The sequence below is a fragment of the Haliotis rubra genome, unplaced genomic scaffold (assembly GCF_003918875.1).
Source record: "Haliotis rubra isolate DU_JTF1 unplaced genomic scaffold, ASM391887v1 Scf378, whole genome shotgun sequence".
NCBI classification, from domain to species: Eukaryota; Metazoa; Mollusca; class Gastropoda; order Lepetellida; family Haliotidae; genus Haliotis; species Haliotis rubra.
In genome coordinates this window covers 377,990-388,888 of record NW_025767055.1, presented here as the reverse complement: position 1 = coordinate 388,888, position 10,899 = coordinate 377,990, and positions in this window count along the sequence as shown.

The following is a 10,899-nucleotide window of genomic DNA, read 5'->3' as shown; positions in this document are numbered from 1 at the left end:
TTATTGTGTGGACAGATCTAGGGGCTTAAATTATCGTATGCATTAACATAAATATTACACCTCTACTTCCTCCCTAGTCCATCAAATAAACAAATATATATACCCAATACAGCCCATGCAAGTCTGGAATATGTGGTAGGTCTAGATTACTGCAGTTGATGAACGTGAAGAAATTTTCTGACTCCATTTCATAAGCTTTTATGCAGATTATTTAGGAACTGTTCTTGTCCGTTAAAAAGAATGTTCGTTTCAGAGGCAAAAAGTTTAGTCCAAATGTGAGGCAGCGTCTACTGGTTCGACTCGGTGTAATTATGTTGGTTCGTCCTGTCATGTCATCATGGTGTAAAAATAGCCTACAACTTTTGAAGCTATTGTTGGTTTGAGCGCCGTACCGCAATCGTAAATGCAAATACCGTACTCCCTTTATTAAAAGTGCCGTATCTTGTCAACAGCGGCATGTTTCCACTGAACCCACCCTTACATATTAGTGAGTGAATATAGTGAGAGTGAGAGAGTATGGTTTTACGCCACATGTAGCAATATTCCAGCAATATCACGGCGGGGGACACATGAAATGGGTATGACAAATTGCACCCATGTGTGGAATCGAACCCGGGTCTTCGGCGTGACGAGCGAACGCTTTAACCACTAGGCTACTCCACCGCCCCTTGTACCTCAAAAGTTGTAAAGGCTGGAGCTGCAGAAACATTGCTCGACACGAAAGGGAAATAGACTATTGGAAAGTTGAAATTTTCCCTTTTGTAATACAGCCTTGTGGAGACTCAGTCATTTACTTTAGGAGGCCTGATTACAGGAAGTATTTACGAACCCTTCAGCAATATTACAGCAATATCAAGGCTGGAGGACACCAGAAACGGGCTTCACATATTGTACCCATGCTAGGAATCGAACCTGGGTCTTGGGTGTAAAGAGCGAACGCTTTAACTACACTGGGTTACCCCACCGAACCGAGGAAGAACTCGTAATCCAGGTGAAAGCTTTATATAAATACTCCGAGCAATAGTGAGTGAGTGAGTTTAGTTTTACGTCGCACTCAGCAACATTCCAGCTATATGGCGGCGGTCTGTAAATAATCGAGTCTGGACCAAACAATCCAGTGGTCAATAGCATGAGCATCGATCTGCGCAATTGGGAACCGATGACATGTGTCAACCAAGTCAGCGAGCCTGACCACCCGATCCCGTTAGTCGCCTCTTACGACAAGCATGGATTACTGAAGAGCAATATTCTAACCTGGACATTCACGGATCCGAGCAATAGCTTACAGTGAGTGAGTGAATGAATTTAGTTTTACGCCGCTTTTAGCAATATTCCAGCAATGGGACACCAGAAATGGGCTTCACACATTGTACCCATGTTAGGAATCGAACCTGGGTCTTCGGCGTGATGAGCGAACGCGTTAACCACTAGGCTATACCACCTCCCCTACGGAGAAGTAGGTTTGATAGCGAGATTAAATGACGCGAATGGTTTGTATTACCGACTGATGTCCTTTGACATGGGCATCAAGTGAACGTTCACTCTGACCTCCAGCATGTGGTGTCGTTGAAGGAAGGTAGGGTTTCAGCCAAAGGTGGACTTATCCACGCTAGCCAGTTGTGCACAAGTGACAGCGTGTAAGAGCACGTGTTCAGATATTGATGTCAAATGTACTGGTAGGTTTAATGTAGACCACAATCAAACGATGGATACATTATCGGATTACCCGAGTAGGTGTATACGATGCAAGCAGCAGACAGACTTGAATACACAATGCCATTTAGAAAGTGGTCAAATGTAACAATGAGGAGGTCAAATGTAACATATATGTTATATTTGGGATTACACTTTCTTAGTAAAGTACAAATTTTAGTACTTTTGTTGGGTTGAGTCCCATCCAGGATTCGAACCACACCCTCAGAGTCAGGCACCTAATCGCCAGCACATAAAGTCAGCTGCCTAACCCGCTCAGCCACCGCGACTTCCACTGAGCTGGGTGGGTTAGACTTGGCTGAGTGGGCTGACTTAGATGCCTGACTCTGAGGGTGTGGGTTCGAATCCCGGATGTGACTCAACCCAATAAAAGTACTAGAATCTGTACTTTACTGAGAAAGTGTACTCCAAAATATAACATATATGCTACAGGAGAAATACATCTTTAAATCTATATGAAACTATACATTATAATACATCTTTAAATCTATATGAAACTATACATTATAATACAATTTTAAATCTATATGAAACTATACATTATAATACACCTTTAAATCTATATGAAACTATACATTATAATACATCTTTAAATCTATATGAAACTATACATTATAATACATCTTTAAATCTATATGAAACTATACATTATAATACATCTTTAAATCTATATGAAACTATACATTATAATACATCTTTAAATCTATATGAAACTATACATTATAATACATCTTTAAATCTATATGAAACTATACATTATAATACATCTTTAAATCTATATGAAACTATACATTATAATACATCTTTAAATCTATATGAAACTATACATTATAATACATCTTTAAATCTATATGAAACTATACATTATAATACATCTTTAAATCTATATGAAACTATACATTATAATACATCTTTAAATCTATATGAAACTATACATTATAATACATCTTTAAATCTATATGAAACTATACATTATAATACATCTTTAAATCAATATGAAACTATACATTATAATACATCTTTAAATCTATATGAAACTATACATTATAATACATCTTTAAATCTATATGAAACTATAAATTATAATACATCTTTAAATCTATATGAAACTATACATTATAATACATCTTTAAATCTATATGAAACTATACATTATAATACATCTTTAAATCTATATGAAACTATACATTATAATACATCTTTAAATCTATATGAAACTATACATTATAATACATCTTTAAATCTATATGAAACTATACATTATAATACATCTTTAAATCTATATGAAACTATACATTATAATACATCTTTAAATCTATATGAAACTATACATTATAATACATCTTTAAATCTATATGAAACTATACATTATAATACATCTTTAAATCTATATGAAACTATACATTATAATACATCTTTAAATCTATATGAAACTATACATTATAATACATCTTTAAATCTATATGAAACTATACATTATAATACATCTTTAAATCTATATGAAACTATACATTATAATACATCTTTAAATCTATATGAAACTATACATTATAATACATCTTTAAATCTATATGAAACTATACATTATAATACATCTTTAAATCTATATGAAACTATACATTATAATACATCTTTAAATCTATATGAAACTATACATTATAATACATCTTTAAATCTATATGAAACTATACATTATAATACATCTTTAAATCTATATGAAACTATACATTATAATACATCTTTAAATCTATATGAAACTATACATTATAATACATCTTTAAATCTATATGAAACTATACATTATAATACATCTTTTAAATCTATATGAAACTATACATTATAATACATCTTTAAATCTATATGAAACTATACATTATAATACATCTTTAAATCTATATGAAACTATACATTATAATACATCTTTAAATCTATATGAAACTATACATTATAATACATCTTTAAATCTATATGAAACTATACATTATAATACATCTTTAAATCTATATGAAACTATACATTATAATACATCTTTAAATCTATATGAAACTATACATTATAATACATCTTTAAATCTATATGAAACTATACATTATAATACATCTTTAAATCTATATGAAAATCTATAAATTATAATACATCTTTAAATCTATATGAAACTATACATTATAATACATCTTTTAAATCTATATGAAACTATACATTATAATACATCTTTAAATCTATATGAAACTATACATTATAATACATCTTTAAATCTATATGAAACTATACATTATAATACATCTTTTAAATCTATATGAAACTATACATTATAATACATCTTTAAATCTATATGAAACTATACATTATAATAAATCTTTAAATCTATATGAAACTATACATTATAATACATCTTTAAATCTATATGAAACTATACATTTATAATACATCTTTAAATCTATATGAAACTATACATTATAATACATCTTTAAATCTATATGAAACTATACATTATAATACATCTTTAAATCTATATGAAACTATACATTATAATACATCTTTAAATCTATATGAAACTATACATTATAATACATCTTTAAATCTATATGAAACTATACATTATAATACATCTTTAAATCTATATGAAACTATACATTATAATACATCTTTAAATCTATATGAAACTATACATTATAATACATCTTTAAATCTATATGAAACTATACATTATAATACATCTTTAAATCTATATGAAACTATACATTATAATACAATTTTAAATCTATATGAAACTATACATTATAATACATCTTTAAATCTATATGAAACTATACATTATAATACATCTTTAAATCTATATGAAACTATACATTATAATACATCTTTAAATCTATATGAAACTATACATTATAATACATCTTTAAATCTATATGAAACTATACATTATAATACATCTTTAAATCTATATGAAACTATACATTATAATACATCTTTAAATCTATATGAAACTATACATTATAATACACCTTTAAATCTATATGAAACTATACATTATAATACAATTTTAAATCTATATGAAACTATACATTATAATACATCTTTAAATCTATATGAAACTATACATTATAATACATCTTTAAATCTATATGAAACTATACATTATAATACATCTTTAAATCTATATGAAACTATACATTATAATACATCTTTAAATCTATATGAAACTATACATTATAATACATCTTTAAATCTATATGAAACTATACATTATAATACATCTTTAAATCTATATGAAACTATACATTATAATACATCTTTAAATCTACATGAAACTATACATTATAATACATCTTTAAATCTATATGAAACTATTAATTATGATACATCTTGAGTATATTGGGAAGGCGAGTTGGTGGAGATACATAACGAAAGAGTTAGTTTGGTTTTACGCGGCTTTTAGCAATATTCCAGCAATATCACGGCGGGGGACACCAGAAATGGGCTTCACACATTTCATACTTTTAAGTTGGAGCAGTAAGGAAGAATAACGATATATGGATGGACAACGTGTCTACTTCTCTCACAGCAATAAAGAAGCTGTTCATCCATATATTGTTAGCCTTCCTTTGGGGTATTGTTACAGACATATAGAGTGATCGTAACGTATACCCTGAAGATTATCGAGGATGATGACAATTGACAAGAGAGCTCACTTACTTCCACTGCCACAACTCGCCACTGTGCTAGGGACACTACAACCCTGCAATGAGCTATACTTGCAACCACTGGGCCATCCTTAGCCTTGCTCCAAGGCTGTACTGAACGCTGAGCCCATGGATGTATAGTAATTCTGTCTTCCAGATACGCAAGACTAGATAAGGACGCCAGTCTGTTAGGCCAGTCTGTTACAGGAATATTTATATATTTTTTAGAAATAATCATTTCACCTATTAATTATTACCTTATCGCTATAATAGGGGAAGAAGTTTAGTTATCGGTGTGTGTAACATTGAAATACTTCCTGCTTTCATTTGTGTGTTTATCCGATCGTGACAATCAGTTTAACGTGTATGTTTATGTCTTCCTAATAATACCAACCAATATATGATAAAGGCGGATATCTCATTTGAACGTGTGTACTGCCCGGCACGAATGACAATTGAAGCTTGTCTCTATAGTTTCCTCGTTTCCTAAATAGTTCCCGACGGCAGAGGCGTGTGTGCGTGCGTGCGTGCGCGCGCACCAGCGTGCGAAATAGCCACTGGCCCGATAGCCCGTGGCTAGTAAAAATCCAGTCGGGCCAGTAAATCTCCACAGTCACTGGCCCGACTGGCTAGTGACTTTTCATGGGGTCATTTTGTAAATATGTTACTCTCTCCGACTTGTTAAGTTATACAATACACTTTTAAATCCTGCGAGATTGTGAATTATATTGTGGGCTAGTAACTTTCAGGCATTCCTAGCCCGACGGGCTAGGAAAATTTGGAAACTGTTTCGCACGCTGGTGAGCATCCGCCATTTTCTCCTGAAAGTTTAATAAATGACCATTTAAACTCTCGTAAAAACGGGTGAAGATTAACTGTGCATGCCCCCTTTCTCAAACAGCTGTGTTAGCCCCTGGACGAGTATGTGATATTCTAGTTGGTTTTACTGTCCTTCGTCGACAGGGTTTTAAAATTTGTGTATTTATCATGAATTATAACCATGTTTAGTCACGATATGGCAGCAATACTGACGTGGTGACTTTAACTCACTCACTCATCCATCTTCGATAATCTACAAGATATACGATCTGATAAATCTCTACTACAGTCCGTTTGATTTCATTTGAGACCAGATTAATTGCTCACTAACACAAAATCTATTAATTGCAACAAAACCACATTTTGCACAGTCACATGAAATCGACAGACCAACTCTCATGAATTGTCTCATAATTTTTGGACACCCAAATAAAAAGGTTGTTTAACAAACGCTCATTATTAAAAAAATTGTGTGCGAGTTGCGCGTGTGACACTGAAATTTCACTACACACGCTTGTTGATTACCTGGCTGTTCTACCAGTGTTTGCCCTTAACCCTGAAAAGCTGCAGACCCTAGGGACCCAGAACCGTAAAAAGTTGTGGGTTCTGATCAGAATGTGAAGACACTAAATTTTAATATGGAAATAATACTCTTAGTTATTGGGGATGAAAAAGCTGTCGGCCACAAGGACCGGCAGAATACAAAAGCTGTGGGGCCGCAAGCGGTTTTCAGTCGGCTTCGGACCTAAGGACCGACGTTAATTTCGTAACTTGTTTGAGTGGCATTTTAGAAGTTGAGACGTACAATATAGAACAAGTTTTATGGATAACAACTTCTTTATTTCGTGAGTGCGACGTTTCGATACAGATTCTTGAACCGTTGTCAAGCAAGAGTGATACATGAAGTGTAGGAGCTGCATATATATACTGTATATAACAATGAAACAACATAATAGACAAAGGAGACAACATAATTGCCATGATTGGCTAAGCAGTAAGCTGAAGAAGCCAGTGAGTACACAAAGGATAGTGAATGGAAGCCAGAGATTGTTCAAACATCTCATTGTAACTACATCTCTGTTGTCAGTGTAAACGCCAAGATACATCTTTAAATCTATATGAAACTATAAATTATAATGGACCCAGGGGCGGTATTCATAAAGCTTCTCAGAATTCTCTTAAGAGTTAAGAATTCTTAAATCCACTAAGAATTCTTAGTTTCCATAACAACGTTCTTAACTTGTAAGAAAAAACTTAGACAAGTAATTATGTTCTTAGTTTTCTTCTTAACTTTAAGAAACCTCATGAGCACACCTAACTAGTTAAGAAAATTCTTAGTTATCCAATATGGCGGCTCACGGAAACGCAAACTTTCACACTATGAAGAACGTTTTTGATATGTACACCGACAGAGAGTTATTACGACGTTATCGTCTTGACAGAGGAGGGATAGAGTTTGTGACAGGCTTGATATCGGATGAAATCGATGCACTTACCTTTAGAAACCGGTCCTTACCAGCCCTATACAAAGTGCTTGTAACATTGAGGTTTTTGGCTACAGGCAAAATGCAGCTTTGCAATGCAGATGACATGGATATTTCACAACCAACAGTAAGTCGGGCTGTAGCGCAGACGTTAGCTGCTCTAAATGCACCTCATATTGTACAGAGATTCGTCTCGTTTCCATTGTGTCAAAGACAATTAACCGATAACGCTAATGAGTTCCCTCACGTTGCAAACTTCCCAAATGTGGCCGGTGTCATTGATGGGACCCATGTTCAAATAATCGCACCACACGTGAACGAACCTGCGTTTGTGAACCGAAAACACTACCACTCAATCAACACCCATCCGTAAAAAGTTGTGGGTTCTGATCAGAATGTGAAGACACTGAATTTTAATATGGAAGTAATACTCTTTGTTATTGGGGATGAAAAATCTGTTGGCCATAAGGACCTGCAGAAAACAAAAGCTGTGGGGCCGCGAGCGGTTTTCAGTCGGCTTCGGACCTACGGACCGACGTTAATTTCGTACGCTGCTGTCAGTGTAAACGCCAAGATACATCCATCTTGTGAAAATATACAACCCTGTACATCCTTCTGGGTTACAAAGAAATTAAGAAATGATACCGTGTTTGAGACCATCCTTATTGAATTGACAAGTCGTGTCATAACTGTTCTTGAAGCAGATTCAGGTGTAATTTTCGTCTTCGTACGCATAAATATGTGTTATTTACTATCCATCGGAGGCACTTAGGCGCAGGTTTCAAAGTTTCAAGACCTTGAACCTCTCGACATCAGAGTTGTGGTGCAATCTCTACACAAAATCCGGCGATATAAATCCATCCTGGGTCCACATCACAACGAAAGTCAAACAGCCACCAACGTAAGCGTTAGTCAAGACCACCTGTCAACTGTGTCACATTTTGGACTATTTGCAGTTTGAAAAAACATGACCCATCACATGTAAATAGTGATCTTGTGTTTTCGAGGAACGCCGGTGAGAAAACAAGAACTGGTCCGTTGATGCTCCATCTTGCACAGCTTCAAGCAGGATCGACAGCAACTCTGTGCCCGTGCACCTCATCCACTATGTTATGTGAGTGAGTGAGTTTAGTTTTACGCCGCTTTTAGCAATATTCCCGCAATATCACAGCGGAGGACACCAGAAATGGGTTTCACACATTGTACCCATTTTGGGAATCGAACCCGGGTCTTCAGCGTGACGAGCGAGCGCTTAACCACCTTAATTATATTCCCCACATGGGTATAATGTGTAAAGCCCATTTCTGGTGTCCCCCGCCGTGATATTGCTGGAGTATTGACAAAGGCGGCGTAAAACCATACTCACTCATACATTTAACAAGAAAATGACAAGTAGTCTTTGTCATCAATGCCAAGTGTCTGGTGAAATCAATGAAAGTATATCAGGCCTGAAAACGAAAGCATCACTTGTTTGAACTGCGAACAAGGATATCCTCGACACTCGCAGCTCGCAAAACTGTTAATACTGTCTCATCTTATGGAGTCATGCAATTTGTTAGATGGTTTGTTCAGCATGCATGCCTAAATGCCCAAGAACGTCAATTCGGTCAACTCTACAGTCAGAAATACTTGGAAAATGTGTTCTTCCTTTACGAACAGTAAACACTAAAGCCCATCTACTGAAATATCGTACAAAGGAATATGAAGCAGTTTCCTTGTGTAATTCACAGCTCTCATTTACATCATAATGGCCTTTATTATCCGATAGGGCGCCAGGTATAGGACTATAATGGTACATACATATACTATAAACTATACCGTTCTAAGTTAGACTGGGTATATTACTCATAAAATCATGGTATGGTACGATGCATATGTGAAAGTGTTGATATGTTTTTGCTGGTAAGCGCGGAGGACCAAGTGTCGATATGTCGTCCAGCCAGATTGCATGTCTTCTGAAGAAGGGTTACACAGCTGCCAAAATAGCAAATCACTTTACTTGTTCAGCAAACACCGTATGCAAAAAGATTTATTCGAAAAAAAAGACGGATCTTACCGATGAAGAACTTCGAATTATAGTGAGAGATATAAAGGACAGTTTTCCAAATACAGGAAGTGAGGTGTGTTTAATACACAACGAATAAATATGATAGTAATAATGAGTTCATGTTAACAATCTTCTTCTGAAAACATTATCTGTAAATGATCACATTGTGTACGTTCCAGGTACAAATATTGTTGAAGCCTTACACAACCAGTATAGCGATATCTGTGTGGCACGAATAGGGTCATGTCCATAACACAGCTACATATCTCTGATGACAAACTATAAGTTCTGCTTTTTAACTTGTATATATAGTGGTGGTCCGATTAATTGAAATAATCGAAGAATGGTCACAGTGGCCAAACGACCAAGCAATCGACCACATTTTCTCATTATCGAACACAAACGATTTTGGAACCGCTGTAATAGAGTTTGAAATACTTGATGATAGAACATATCTAGGACGTTGTCAGGGCCTGAAAACGTGTTTATTTCTAAGAAAACTCACTTCACTTTCTGAAAAGTCATGACTGAATATTTCTTGAAGAATCTGGGAAGTTAATGTTACACTGGAACTGAATCATTTTACACTGGATGTGAAATCTGCAAATGTAATTTGTGGAGTTTCTAAAAACAACAACAGAGAACCAAATGTTTTTTCTTTATACTTATCTGCAACTACAACCTGAATAGGAAAATCTAAAAAATGACGCTAACCAATTTTTTTCGATGATTGGCCGTTGGTATTGAACCAATCATCAATTGTGGGATTTCAACCAATTCCCAACACTAGTATATATCTTCCGATACTGGAGTATTCTACTGTTTCGTTTTGAGGAGATTAAATATGACATTTTCTGTAATCGCCCGAGCCTCCCTAAGTATTTGTAAGACAGCAGTATACAGGGCACCGTTACCTAGTTCATTTATATTACAGACGTCCCTGTCTTGCAAGTCCATAAGTTTCCTTAGGTCTTCCCTTGGATCGCATAGTCAAATTATATTAAGATGACAGATATTGGGTCGCATAGTCAAACTATATTAAGATGAGAGATAAGGTACGACTTTAGAATCCGAAGGGAAATATTTTCCGGTAACACTGACATTTATATATTTAAAAAAAGTATTTTTAAAACTGTATTTGTAGGGTAGAATC